The following is a 14,840-nucleotide window of genomic DNA, read 5'->3' on the forward strand; positions in this document are numbered from 1 at the left end:
CTCTTTCTCTGTGATTGAGGAAATGGTAACTGGATCTCCGTGCTGGGCTGCTCTGCTTCCAGCCACCACAGGTTTGGTTTGGCTGTTATCCAGCCAGCTGCCTGACACTCCATAGCATGGGAACATCCTGCCTCCCTGACTGCAGCACCAGCTCCCTCTAAAGCCCTGTATGCATTACACAGGACACACACACACACACACATGCACACACACATGCACACACACACACACACACACTGACAATTCATTTATTTATTTGTGTCCACATCAATGAAAGAAATACATAAACAGTAAAGGAAAGATGCAATTTGAAGAACTGACTTTTCCATATGGGTTTGGTTTGAGATCAAACACGTACATATACACAGACTTTATAGAAAGACAAACACACGTGCGCGCACACACACAGACACACACTGAAGTGGCAGGTTGTTACATATGAGAAGTATTGCAGCAGAATGTGTGGTTGACTGTACTCCAGCGGAGCAGAGAGAATAGAGGCCTGCACAAAGAGATTAATGAATGTCTGCCCTTTGTTCTTCTTTCAGCCCAGGGGGTTTATGGCCCTACAGTTCCCCTTAAATCTCTCACAAACACACATACACATGCACGCACACATGTGCACACACTAACCCTTTATATCTCAAACACAAGCCCAGGGCTCTTTCTTTTTCCTCAGACCTTGATTTATAGGCCCTCAGTCAGAGTGAAAGGCAGCCCACAGATGGAAAAGTGTGTTTTGTGTGTGTGTGTGTATCTGTGTATGTTTGCACACATGTGTTTGTGGGTGTACTTTTTTGTACATTTGTGTGCAGTGTGTCCAAGGAGCTCTGGAGAGCGAAGCCCTCTTCAAAGTGCCCCCAAGATGCCAATGGAAGTGGAGCCTTTGTTTGGCTGCCTTGTTATTTTTCCCATTAATCATAGTTAATGTCCATCTAATCCCCGCTGCGCTGGCCTGATTACTGGCTGGGGGGTCATCATCATCTGAAAAAAAGAAAATGATGAAAAAGAGAGAGAAAAAGAAGAAGGGGCACTTGCCGCTCCTCAACTCCCAACTCTGAAGCCATTGTTCCCCTAATTGATCGCCACTGATTGGGTTTAAAGATTTCAAGTGTCAGATGCTGCCGCTCTGATCAAAGGGAAAGACCCTCAATTTATCTGCAGGATTGTCAACGGATTAACGCATTCTTGGCCCGCTGTTGGCAAACAATATAAAGAAAGAGAAACTAAAGAAATCTCAGAGTGGAGGGAGGAAGGGAGGAGCGCTGGCGAGGGCCGAGGGGGCGGCGGTGGCGGAAGGGAGGGGGGAGTGGGGGGGGGACCAGCAGGTGACCCAAGGGAGTCGGAGGAAAGGACCGCTCCAGCAATCAAGTGGGCTTAGCTGTATTTTCCTCCGTCAATGAGTTCCTTGTCCCGGAGAGAATGTGTGTATGGGGGTGGAGGGGTGCGGGTGGAAATACGGTCTTAAACATCAAATACTCTTCCACCGAATTTCTACATGGAAATTGTGTCCCCATACATGATGATTTTGATGATTTTTCCCAGGATGTGTAGCTGAGCTTGAGCCAGGTTGTGTGTGTGTGTGTGTGTGTGTGTGTGTGTGTGTGTGTGTGTGTGTGTGTGTGTGTGCCAAAGCGGCAGAGACGCTCGGGCTCTTTTAATTCAGTGTTTATTCAGATAGAAAAATAATGGAAAAGGCTGGAGTCAGTGCACCTGCTTGGCTGCTGCTGCCGAATGTCTGTATATGCCTGGCTTTTGTGTTGTTTTGCGTGTTCTCAGTAGTTTACATGGGTGCAAAGCTATGAATGCATTCCGACAGTCACATTGAACTATAAGGAGGAGAATACAAAGAGACAGAAGGAGGGAGAGATTGTGAATGAAAGGTGGGAGTTAACAGAGCAGAAATAAGGGTTTGGGTTTGTCTTTCCTTCCTCTTTGTAACATATTTAGTCATCATTGAGGGTTGGGAAGGATTAAAAAGAGGTTAATGGGTTTGATTTCTCAAGGCTGACTCACCCCAGAGTCTGTCAGGAGTCTGTCTTGAAACTTGCTCTCTGAAATGTCTGGCAAAAAACAAACTGCAAGTCATACTCATTATCAGGAACACGTCAGATCCATTTTAAATCACCAAGTACGTTAAATAAACTTTCTGGATTGTTGACACGCACAACACACATGTTGGCACGCAACAATGAAGCCACACAGATCCCCAGTGTAGCGAGAAAAGCTGTATCACGAATATATGATGCAAAACATACACTACAAATAACACGTTTGACATTTACATTGAAATGTCAGAGTTCCAGCTGGGTTAGGATATATAACCAACGTCATTCAGCTCGTCAGGGGAAGCAGTTCTCCCTCGCTGCCTGATGGGGCCGCCAACAGGGATCGTGTCAGGAGGTAATTATGGTTATGACAAGTTTGGCAGAAAGTTAACATGTGGCTCATGAACCCCAAATATGGAGTTCATGCCTTCCCCCGGTCAAATATTACATTTACCCCACTAGTGGTGAAGAGTGATCCAAATAGCAGCATTGTTTCTGTTCTTCATGCAGTCTAAGGTTGTGTTTTCTAATGTGGAATGGATTTCAATTTTCTCATTCATACTGAGCAGTGACTTTGTTTTAGTTTGACTGATTCACATCCAAATAGTGCAAAAATCTGCAACAAAGGAATTCAAATGATGGATCAACTGTGCATGTGTTGATCCATCATTTGACATGTGACACATGTGCATTCCCATCTGCACACGTGTTAACAGTTCGAACATTTTCTCACGAACCACATTTATCTTGTCATCAACAGGAGCCGTGTATGAGGAGCAGAGGTCAGACGAGGTCACAGTGGCTGTAGAGGAGCAGATCCTTAATGCAGTCACTGTGATAGCCAGCCCCACAAACTGTCTGTCAGAGGTTCAGGCAGTGTCGTGCTGGATGACCGGCAGGAGACAGCATCCTGACAGCTGTGAAGCTTCCGTCAGCAAAACTGAGAAAAACTGTGTCAGCAAACTCTATATCCAGTGAGTGCAAGGAGCTGTTACAGGGAGAACCAGAATCACATCTTTACATCAGTCTGTTGCTACTGGTGTGACTTTAAATGCTGAATTCAAATGATAAATCATCTTCTTATTGTATTTGACCCATGACTGTAGATAGTGGAGGAATTGGAGATGAAAACATATGAAAAATGTACTCAAGGGTCTCTCTCTCTCTCTCTCTCTCTCTCTCTCTCTCTCTCTCTCTCTCTCTCTCTCTCTCTCTCTCTCTCTCTCTCTCTCTCTCTCTCTCTCTCTCTCTCTCTCTCTCTCTCTCTCTCTCTCTCTCTCTCTCTCTCTCTCTCTCTCTCTCTCTCTCTCTCCACCTATTAAAGGCTCCAGTGGTGATACCACAGGTGCAAATGCTTAGCAGGTCAGCACCCTGGGGAGAGGAAAGAAGATGCAGGCAAGAAGGAAAAAGGCAAAAGGATGAGGCAGAGCTACCAGAGGGTGCACATGTAACACACACACACACACACACACACACACACACAGTGGAAATACCCTCATCATGACTATTTCCCGTTATGATAATAACTGTTGTTTCCAACATTTCCATAGCAATGTTACTGTAACAAACATCAACGCCAGACTGTGTTACTGCCAAAGTAAAAGGAAGATAAAACTTTTAAATGTAACGCAGTTTTCCTATCAAACTGTTGCATTGCGGTGATTCTTTTACCATGTCTTCGACATGGCTGCTGGCTGCGGTGACACTTAAATTAATCCTCAAACACAGGATTTTGACCTTTTAGCTTTGGTGGATCTAGAGCCAATGATGAGGTGTTGAAGGCACTCAGGGAGAAGCTGGTTGTTCCTGTAGACGTTTATGTATAAAACCAACATTAAAATAACTTTACAGCCACATCTGGTCTGCCGTTAGGTTCCCCCAGGGAGGATCTGCTAGATGTGTTCTTGTATTTGAACAGTGCGTTGGAGCTTGGGGAGCAATGCAATGTCCTGATCGATGTATATTCCTGTAATATGTTAGACTAGACATTTTCTAACCCTTTTGTCTAGAAATAAACCAATGACTGCTGCACACAGTATACATGTGTGTTGTATGTGTATGTGGTTCAAGGTCAGAGGTCAGGTTCTTTAGCACGGATCATTGACATTTTCTGCAAGATTAAGAGCATAATCGTAGTCACGGGGGAACCTGTTATACTACGTCTAGACTGCAGGCTACAGGTTGCTCATTGTTGCAGCTGTCGGACAGACTTTAATAGCTCAGGTGACCCATTACTTTAAACTGCACTTCAGCCGCTCTTATTGGACACAGGGTCATTCAGATGTATTGCTTTGTTTACAGTTTTCTTTTTTTTTACATTTCACACCTGGGGTCTGAGTGTAGATGAGGCACTCCTTATATGGAAACACACACACTGTGGCTGCTGAAACACAAATGTGACCAGTCAGCAATATTTTTCTGGCTTGTTAAATATACTGTAAGATTGAGAAAATCAGACGTTTCTTGTTTTTGTTGTTAGCCTATATTTACTATAAATAAACAGGTTTATTTATGTTACTTATTAAACCTTTGTGCAATTGAATCAGTGTATTTAATCTTTATTATTATTATTTAAGCGTTTTTAGTTTCTGGGAATGTATATTGTTGATGAAGTTACACCCTACAATTGTCTTATCCCCTAATTGGTGTTCAGAACCCTGTCCAACAAACTCTTCAGGCCATGTGGTTTGGGTCTTGATCCATATCAGTGGTGTTAATGAATCCAATACACCTTTAATCACATCCTCACACTTCCACATGTGGATTTATAACCCTTGTTTATATAAAAACCCTCATAAGCTCGAACCATGGCAACCCCAAGACAAAAAAAATACTTTGGCTGGCTGATGTTAATCACGGTCAACTTGTTTCTTCATTTGTTGAGCAGGAAAACTTGGCTGCAGATGAACGTTAGTGCAACATCTCAAACTGGAGCCAAAAGTATTCGCCAACTATACGTCCTGCTTGTTAACAACATTTGAGCTACAAGCGGCAGACAGCAGCTCAATTTGGTCATTGAAACGTCAATGTCGTGCGCTATTGCTGACATAGGCAAGGGTGAGAATAAACAGACGTGGAGCGCGATACACATTCATACATGAAAGCGCACACATACTGTACAATCAGAGGGGCGAACGCACACACATTGAGACATTCCACCAGCATGAAAGTGCTTTCATGTTTACAGCAGAACAAACAGACCAGAGCTTCACCTCCTGTGTTTATCTGTAATATGCTTGTTTCCATGACTGCCCTCCCCCCTAGCAGTAAAAAACAAAACATTTGCTCTAATGGATCAGGGTTTGATGATCAGCGAGCATAAGAAAGCAATTGAGACATTTACATTGGCAATTTGTAATGGTTATTTACTTTACTAGGCAACTCGTCAATCAGGAGAGGGAGAAATGATGTGATGGATAGGATCAAATGTAGCCTAGTCAAATAAATAGTTTATTCAACATTAAAAGTCGAGGTCAAGAAATGCATTCTTTCTATTCTTGATCTTGTAGATTAGAATATTGTAGAATAGATGAAGCTCAAAATAATTATATCATTATATTGTCCTATAGTGGAGGAGTCACACACCACCTGCTGGTTGGATTGCCAGTTGTTTGCAATTCCCAAGTTGTAAATTGTTTTTTTATTAATTTCCGAAAGTGTCCGAATGCAGCATATCTGCAAGTCCCACGTCTGAATCATTGATAGCTGCAGACGCTCCTCTTTTAAGGGAAACTCCACCCTGTTGGCGTAACCCCTCTATCTGCTGCTCATTGGCATTGCAGTCGACTGCATGTGACGCAGGTCAATGAGCAAGCAAAAAAGCAAGTGTTCTCAGTTGCCTTCTTTGAAAGAATCTAAGTTACAACAGCCCTACATTCCTTTGAACCTCAGTGTCTTGTTGTATTGTCATAATCCAAATCTAAGTAATGTAATAAGTCCATTCTGGCAGCAGGGTTTGGGAAAGTACAGTCCTTTGCTCTGTATCGGTTTGTGACCAGTGGATGTGGTTGGTGGGCAGAGTTTGTACGTCTTTCTGTGTGTATGTGTGTGATTGTACATGGCTTGTGTGTCGGGTAGAGGGGCTAGCCAACTCTCGCCTCGCTCCATTTGCCATTGAACCCCAGCTGAAATAAAGAACACATGGGAGCTATTTTGAAGCTCCCTCATTGTTGGGTAGAATCTAAATTTCCCTCATGATTTCTTACTGTCTCCTCTGAGCCCTCCACCCATTCCTCATCCTTCTCTTTGTGCTTGGAACTATTTGCCCGGAACAGGCAACACCAATAGACCTCAAAATTTCCATTTGGAAAAGCAAAAAAAAAAAAAGAGGCTAAATAAACAGAAGATGAGGAAAAAGAGAAGAAAGAAATGAAACAACAACATTTGCGTGCGGGGCATTGATGGGAGGGCAAATGCTGTGCCAACTGTGTTATGGTTGGCAAACCTTGAAGTGCCTGATCTACGGTTGAGGAAAAAAACACGAAACTGGAGCGACAGGCTGCCATGCTGTGCGGTTGCCAGCCGCTGTATGTTTGAACCATGGGAGAAATTTCATGTGGTTGTAATTTTCATATTAAAGTAATGGGGCTCTATCAGTGTCTGAAATGTACAGATGGAGGGGGCTGCGCTGACTGCTGTGTGTGTGTGGAGCGTGTGTGAGTGTTTGCTGAGAGAGATTTTGTAATTCACCTCGTAATAGCACCTAATAATGGCACTTCAGAAATGCCATTCTAAATGGTATGCTGGGCAGAGTTTGAAGAGAAAAATAGGCCTTGAGTCTCATTCTTTGTTTTAATACTATGGAAAAGTCTTTAGAACATGTCATCATGGAGAATATTACTGTAATTTTAAAATACTCCTGCTCATGTACCTCTTCTTGTGCCTGTCTGAATCTAATAGAATTCAAGGTACTGCAACAAATTTATTATAGTAACCCTAAACTGGCTAAACTGTACTCACTTAGACAAAACATGCCAGACGCTGCCATACTGCCGAAGCAAACCGAGCCCACATGTTTTGGTTTTGCCCAAAAGTCAGACAGTGTTTGATATTTTAGAATGAAAATGAAGCATTTGATCTGAACCCTGGCACTGACATGGCCATATGTGGGGTCACAGGGGATGATACTCCTCTCTACTAATGTAGTAATGTAAATGAATACTCAACAAGTGGTAATGAAAATGCATATGCAACCCTGTTAACCTGAAGAAGAAGGAGAAGAAAAATAAGTTTTGAGTGGAAATCATCCAAAACTACCAAAGGTATGGCTCAGTGATTTGATGGTGTTTTTGGAAATTGGAAATGAAATCTGGAATTGAAATTTGCATGACTCCTGCAGAATAATGAGACTCTGTATGTGCTCCTTATATTAACAAAGCAGGGTGAGACTTCACAGCTTTCCCATAATAAATCATCACATATTCAAGTTAGGGGACAAAAGCCAATGTGACCTTTGACCTTTTACTTGTTTTCCCACAGCTAAATGGATTTGACTGGCACTGTTTTGTAAATTACATCTCTGCAGGACTTCAACGTGCCTGATCGATTATTTCCTAATGTTTTCTCGACAGTTCTCTCTCTGTATTTATGTTGTTTAGTGTATGTGTCTTGGACCTGTAACTTATTGTAACTTTGAAAAAAATAATATTATTTATAAATCTATAAGATTTTGAATCTGACAACCACGTTTTGCAAAGTTGCATCAGAATGCAAATTGTACTTCATATTGATGCTTAAGAGGGACACAATAAAACACCAGGAGGCATCTAATTTCCATTTACGAGCTGTAAATCGACAACGTTCTTACAACTCATTTCCACAAAGGAGTCAACAGTTGACCTCGTTTTATGGTGATTCTATAGTAAATGATAGAATCAGTATGAATGGATTTTTATGATAATATATACAATCCTTACTTTTAACTTGTTTCTAATCGGAGGTCTAATTCAAGAATACTGGCCTTCTGCAACTTTACTAAATTCTTGATGAGGATTTGTGGACAGTTTAATATATTTGGAAGAAAAATGCATTGTTTGATTTAACATCCCAGGCACGATCTTAAAACAAAGAAAGCTGTGCATATGTTTGATGCTTGGCTGTTGGAGATCTGGTATTCACTTTTGACCTGTGCCAATAAAAATTAGGCCCGATACAACTATCAGCGTGGAAAAACAAAGATCCGCCGATATACGTGTGTGGAAAAGTGGGGGAAAGGAGCAGGGAGGAAGAGTAGGCATGAGAACTAAACAAAGAAATCGAGTTTGTGAGTTTATGTTTCCGTGCTATACATCAGATTCCCTCTCATTTCCCCAAACCAAGATATGTGCAGGATTTTTACACGTCCTTCATAAAGAAATGTGGTTTTGGTTACCCGCACCCAGATGGTGTTTCTCGCTCTTGGCTAACAATATGAAGAGGGTCCCAGGCCTGAGACAGACAGCAGGATTAGTGGTAATAGAGCTCACCAGAGAGATGGACAGATGAGGAGAAAAATAGGAGGTAGAGGGATGTTCAAATAAGTTTTACGAACTTGGGGGAAAAAACAGATGTCATTTCATTAATGGCAATGCGTTGCTAATTTGAGGTTTTAATAGGCTTCAGGGCGACTTTGGGACCATGTCAAACACAATTCCTCGAAAAGAAAAAAAAACTAAACTAACCAGAATCCCCAAATGTTGTAGTTACGAGGTTTACACAATAGACGAGTAAGAAGAAGGAGGGACAGATGGTGGGGTAGAATGAGGGAGGGGAGGAGGTTTGTGCCTGCTGGATTGGAGCCAAGAAGAGAACTTGGCTGAAATTGTAGGATATCTGTGGTTGGAGGAAGGACGAAAGGTCCAGAGGTTTTTCAAACAGAGAGACGAGCACTGCTGACCTATATTCAGACTTTGAGTTTCCAAACTGTGGTCTGAAATGTAAAAGTTGACTTTTTGCCTGTGACATCCAAGATGTTCTCTGTCCTTTAAGCTGGGTCTTACGCAATCGGCACTAATCCTGTTTGGTCTCGCTTGTCTGAAGCAAATCTTTGTTTGTTTGGTTCTGAGGTAGTTTGGTTTGACTTTTTGCTTGACTGGAAGCCTCTCTCTCATTGTCTGTGGTTGGTTTGTGAGTTTTTGAAAAAAGGACCCATGTGGCTGAATGTCATTTGATCAGTTTGATCAACATAGATCATAATCTGATATGAATATGTGTGTGGGTTTTGTCATGACTGATGGTTGTCTTCTCTTATATTACAGATTGATTGTAGTTTTCAAACATTGTCTGGGTTGTTCAGTCCATTTATAATATATATAATATGTAGATATTAAATCTAAGCCTGACACACACACACAGACATATTGGACATGGGGTCTCATGCCTGAGTATTTATATCCATGCTTATATCTATGACCTCACAGCCTTACATAACCACATAACACGTGTGCATAGAATTACACATATAACATGTGCCTAAACTGAGAGCACTTGAATGCCCTGCATGCCTAAATGTGTTTGTTTAAATCATTTGTGATGTGGGTGATGACAACAATACAAGTCTGACAGTGATGCACATATTATGCATCACCCACTCAGGATTGTTAGTGAAAAATACAAAACTGTCATTAGTCTGATTAAGGTGAAATCCCTGTTGTTTCTCATGAAAAGAATTCAGCAAACAGTGGATTTACTTCAATTATGTTGCAGAAGAACAAGAATAAGGCTTTGTCATTGGATTAGTTCAGAATAACTTCTGATTGACTCAGTGTTTGGCCCTGGGTGACATTCCCCTCCTGTGGCCTTTATCTGTAGACGTCTCCACTGTGTAACCCGACACAGGGAAAATCATCATTCCTCAGCTATTAGCACCAAATCTTTGGCTGGGTCTGAATGTGAGGAGATGTTGTGTTGTCAGCTGGAGGGCTCTGGTTTCTCCCCATTTGAGTGGAGAAAAGGGTCAGTGACGCCTGTCAACGACCCCCAACGGCCCTGGTTTCCTGTCCAAGGACCACTCAAAGGCCTCCATTTTACATGTCATTGAAGAACCAAAATGGCCTCTGATCTAGATTTCCACCCTGCAGTCTTCATCACGATAGTTGGCTCAGCTGAAACTCAAGAGTTTTCATAATGAATACCCACTGGAAGAAAGCAGTTCAAGATCAGCTAAGATATACATAGACTGATATAGGTAATTGCTCATGAAAGGCAATAAGGTTCTTTGTCCAATCTCAGAGATTGGAAAACTTTTCAGGGGTCTAATTTTTCCATGCAGATGTCAGAGGCAGAGAACTGTAACTTAAGAAGGAATGGAGTGCCGGGTCAGAGAGGTAAAGGACACAGAGGAACGTTTGAAAAGAAATGTTGCAGAGTTTATTGGGTAGCTAAGAGACCACATTAAAATGAGCAGAAGGTAGAGAAAAGCATGTGGTCATTGATTGTGACATGTCTGACACCGTTATATACGGAATCAGTTGTGTTGATGTTTGACATGACAGTGCTAGGTGCTGAAAATGTTAGTGTGATTTCTATCTGAACTAAAATGAATTCCTCCTGTCTGTCTCCACGGGAATAAAAAGGAATTTGAATTTGATGTAGTCGTCACATTGCTGGACAGCCTGTTTAGAAATGAAGCGTTGGACCTGTGGTGCAGTAAAAACTTTCCACTGTGATGTCTCAGTGTTCTCCCCCTGCTCCTTTAGTGGATTTGTTTCTCGACCAGTCTCGACTCAGCTGGTCAATATTTACCTTTACCTTTTGACCTGTGTGTTTACACACCTTTTTACTCAATTACCTCCATCACTGAAGTCTAACTCTGAGGCTGTTAAACCTCGGATTAAATAATCCTGTCACACATTCAGACACAGCTTGGAGTGAGAGAGCTGTGTGTTTCAAATGACATACCTTAATAAGATATACAGTATAATGATGCATAGCCTAATATTTATATGGTTGTGTACATAAACACATACGCATTTATTCCTACTGCAACAACGTCTAAAAATGAACAGACTGGAGTTGAATCTGAGCCAATCACATTATATAGTTTTCCAATGCACGCTATGGATGTTACCTCTGTATGTCACTGTTACAGTGGTGGAACATGGCTCAAGTAGCTGTCTTAGTTAGACTGGTGCTTGCATATACACACATTACTCTGTGGGTTACACAAGAATCTCATTTATAGTCATGATGTCCACTGGTGATTAAGTTTTTATTAACTGCATTCGACCTGACCAGTACAAACAACAGGCCGCCAAAGTAAACTGGTTGTGAAGAGGCTACAGACCAACATTGTTTTTTTGAACCCAACTACACATAAAAGTCAAATGTATATTGGACCCCCATTCATAGCAATAGCAATTCAAATGGCAATATCGTTCTTAAATTCCCTCCCTAGATTCAGTTCATCTGTAGCATAGCTGGTAAAATTAGAAGTGAAGCCACATCCACTGTAATTGAATATCTGGAGCTGCTGGGTGGCTGTACAAACAAACTGAGCGGGCCCATTAGAGCCTGGCTCTTCTGTGGCTCACAATGCGCACACACACACACACACACACACACAAACACACCTGATTGTGCACACAAACACACTCATGGAGTTGGCTTGAGGGGGAGAATGAAATTCTACACCTTTACTGATAATCCACATCCATATAACTGAGAGGTAATAAACCTCACACACACGCACACACATTTGCGAATGTTGCTAAAGCGTTTATTACAGTGATATGCGTCAGTTGTTGGACTCGCAACTTTGATCTCAGAGTTTAATAAAGCACAACTTTACTCTGCAGGCCATTTAAACACAGGCTTATCATCTGTGTGTGTTATTCACTCAGTGTTCCACGTCTCCGGCCAAGTCTGTCTGTTTCTCTGGTCCGATAGCTCTGATTTCGGCAGTGACTCATTCAGCTGGGTTATATAACTGACTGATGAATACCGCCCCTCGCTTTCAGTTCCCAACCACCCTCTCCTTTTCTTTCCCTTTCCAAATCCGGTCTCCTGTGCCTGCTGCTCTCTGCCCCACCACATCCATTTCTCCTCATCATCCAGCGTATTGTTATTCTTTGTAATTCTGTCTCATTTAAATTAAACCCCACTTTAAGGGTCATTTAATCACACATTATTGCTTTAAAGGAAACTCTAGTCTAATTGAGTCATAAAAAATGTTCAGACAAACAAAAAGAATGATAGGATACAAATAATGATGCAATGAAACTGAATACAAAACTCAAAGCACCAAGACAAAATAACAAAATGTGATGCTCAGGGGAGGGTCATTAGATAAACATGACAAAAAACAATTCTTTACACTAAACAGTTCCAGATGCTTTCAAACAAAGAAAACCAAAAGGATTTGGGGGGTTTAAGAGAAGGCCAGCAAGCTGTCATATGAAGGGGACAAAAATAATTACAAGTTCTTTTTCTTTGCATGGTTTTCATAATAACCAGCAGTGGCTTTAGTCAGAGACTAACTGTTGGAAATGATATGTTGATATTTCGATTCTGCAATTCAAAACACGCACCCACTGACAGAAACTTGGCCTTTGGTGTTTTATAAAATTTATAGAAATGTGGGAAACCTGAATAAAGCAACAGTTGATTTTCAGGGTAAGACACGTGGCCTGACTGTTGCTATCTGTGAAATATGATTTACACTTATACCTGCAAGCTTTATGATAGAAGATTCTGCTGTTGATCATTATTGCATTAGACAAGTTGCTGTCTGCACATGGAAACATCAGGATTTATCGGCAAAGACAATGTTTTAAATGACATGTATTGGTTTGCATTTGCACATACATTTGTAAATCACATGGACATACTAAAGAATATCTGTTTTGATTTTTGAGATGATGCTAAATGTTTGGTCGGACCCTTTACTTCTCACTAAGAAAGCTTGAGGAGATGTAGACTGTGATTTTCCCCTCTGACCTGGAAGCTGCATGGTAATGGCTTTGGACATGGCTGTGGGAAAGTGGTGTCATTGATAAAAGTGAGGAAGATGAGTCAGAGCGGTTTGACAGTGTGTTGGCGTATCTTGTTTGAACAGCGGTTTCCTTGCTCGTAGAGCTGGCAGGTTAACTGCGACTGCCCTCAGCAATCAGCAGAGGAAGAGGAGAGGAGGAGGTTATGTCACGCAAAACGATTCTCTTTGGTGTCTTTCTGTTACACACTGTATCGCTGTCTTCTTTGCTTTACATTTATTGGACTTTGTAGTCAAGTCAACTTTATTTCTATGGCCCAATATCACATACAATGTCTCAACCAGTTATGTCTTTCCTGTGTTGCTCTCTCTGCCTTTTTTCTCATTCACTAACTGAGCTATAACTACTCTGTCATGTACTGTATTGCCCCAAAACAAAACAAGAAAATGCACCAAAGTGTTTCAATGTCCTCACCCTTTTCTTTTCTGTTCCTTTTCGTTTGCTTCCTTCCTTTTATTAGGCCTTGTGGGCCCACACGTCATGGAAAGAAGATCCATCATGGTACTTCACCTGCTGTTCCCAGCATTCCCTGCTTAGCTGCTGTAATCCCAGGGGCCTTGGACAATACAAACACACACATACATAGTGGATTACACTCACTGTGTGTCTGTGTGTGTGTGGGATAAACGGGATGAAACAGAAGATGACTATTCTCAGTGCAGTGTAATCCATTTGCAAGCACACTGTGTGAGAGTGTGTGTGTGGGTGTGTGTAGGACACATGAAGGGCCTCTCACCAGGTAGGCCTATTCATCACTGATGATGGTCTATGTGCAATTCATAGACTCCTCTCCACACACACACACACACACACAGGACGGGGCCCACCCAAACCTTGCGTCTTCTCTTTTGCTTTTGATAGGATTTTTTTTCAAACCCCAGTGGTTTCACAGATCATCTGTATTCAGCAGAGATCGAATGCCTTAAATAGTGGAAAGTTTAAACGCTTTTACACGCATGCATGGCCCTCAGCCCACCCAGGGATGAAAACAAGCAGATTAATGAAACATGCAAATATCCATTAGATCCATCTAGCGCTGTCCCCTACAGTGTTTCATTCACATGCATGAGGCCCATTAATATGAACGGCAGAAGGCTTGGCTGTGGCGTATGCACCATTTGAATGGCAATCATTCAGAAAGAGCCATTGTTTTCCTATTGCAATGGGCGATGAGCGGCTGGAATGGATGGCTGAAGGAACCTTGAAGCGGTTTTAAACATGTTAATGAACTTGAGGGGTTTAGTACTGGACCCCGACCATAAAGTCCCCCTGAGCGTGAAACGGGAGGATGGGTTTCCTGCTGGTGGAGTATGACTGAGTTGCCTGTCTGTGTCCCTGTGATAGACTGCAGACCAATCCAGGATGTAAGCAGCCTCTCACCCAATGATTGCTGGGATAGGCTTCAGACCCCCTGCCACCAAGTAGAGGATAAGCGTGTATAGAGAATGGATGGATGCAGTGTCCAGTGCGTCTCCCTGACCTGGCTCAATAACAACAGTTGAAATGGCTTGCAGATGTTGCCGTGCCCAGCTAATAAATTCTTTGTGAAGTCAGCAGACATGGGGGGTGGGGTTTTAGAGGGGGAGTTTTAGAGCAGGCTGGACCTTAGGGGGCCATTGGTGTGTGTTTTTTTGGGTGTGTGTACTATGTGCGCATATGCGTGTGAGCAGGGATTGGATACATGTGTGTGTTTGAGTGTTACTGTGCTTGCATGCATGATCTTATACGTTAGCCATTTGGGGTTTTATATACAGGTGTGCATGTGTATGAGGATTTGTGTGTTTGTCCACTCCAGGACTCAGTAAAACATCAGGCTCAGCATGTA

At 42.1% G+C, this 14,840-nt stretch overlaps 1 long non-coding RNA gene across 1 annotated transcript in view; it reads left to right on the forward strand.

The window, feature by feature from the left end:
- Positions 1-3,075, forward strand: part of LOC143008933 (uncharacterized) — a 38,905-nt gene extending 35,830 nt beyond the window's left edge. Inside the window, exon 3 of the long non-coding RNA XR_012964637.1 lies at positions 2,809-3,075. This is a non-coding gene — a long non-coding RNA (uncharacterized LOC143008933). The remainder of the gene's footprint in view (positions 1-2,808) is intronic.
- Positions 3,076-14,840: the final 11,765 nt, after the last annotated feature.

Source organism: Genypterus blacodes, unplaced genomic scaffold (genome assembly GCF_046128005.1).
Source record: "Genypterus blacodes isolate CSIRO-AG114 ecotype Tasmania unplaced genomic scaffold, CSIRO-AGI_Gbla_v1 ptg000108l_1, whole genome shotgun sequence".
NCBI lineage: Eukaryota > Metazoa > Chordata > Actinopteri > Ophidiiformes > Ophidiidae > Genypterus > Genypterus blacodes.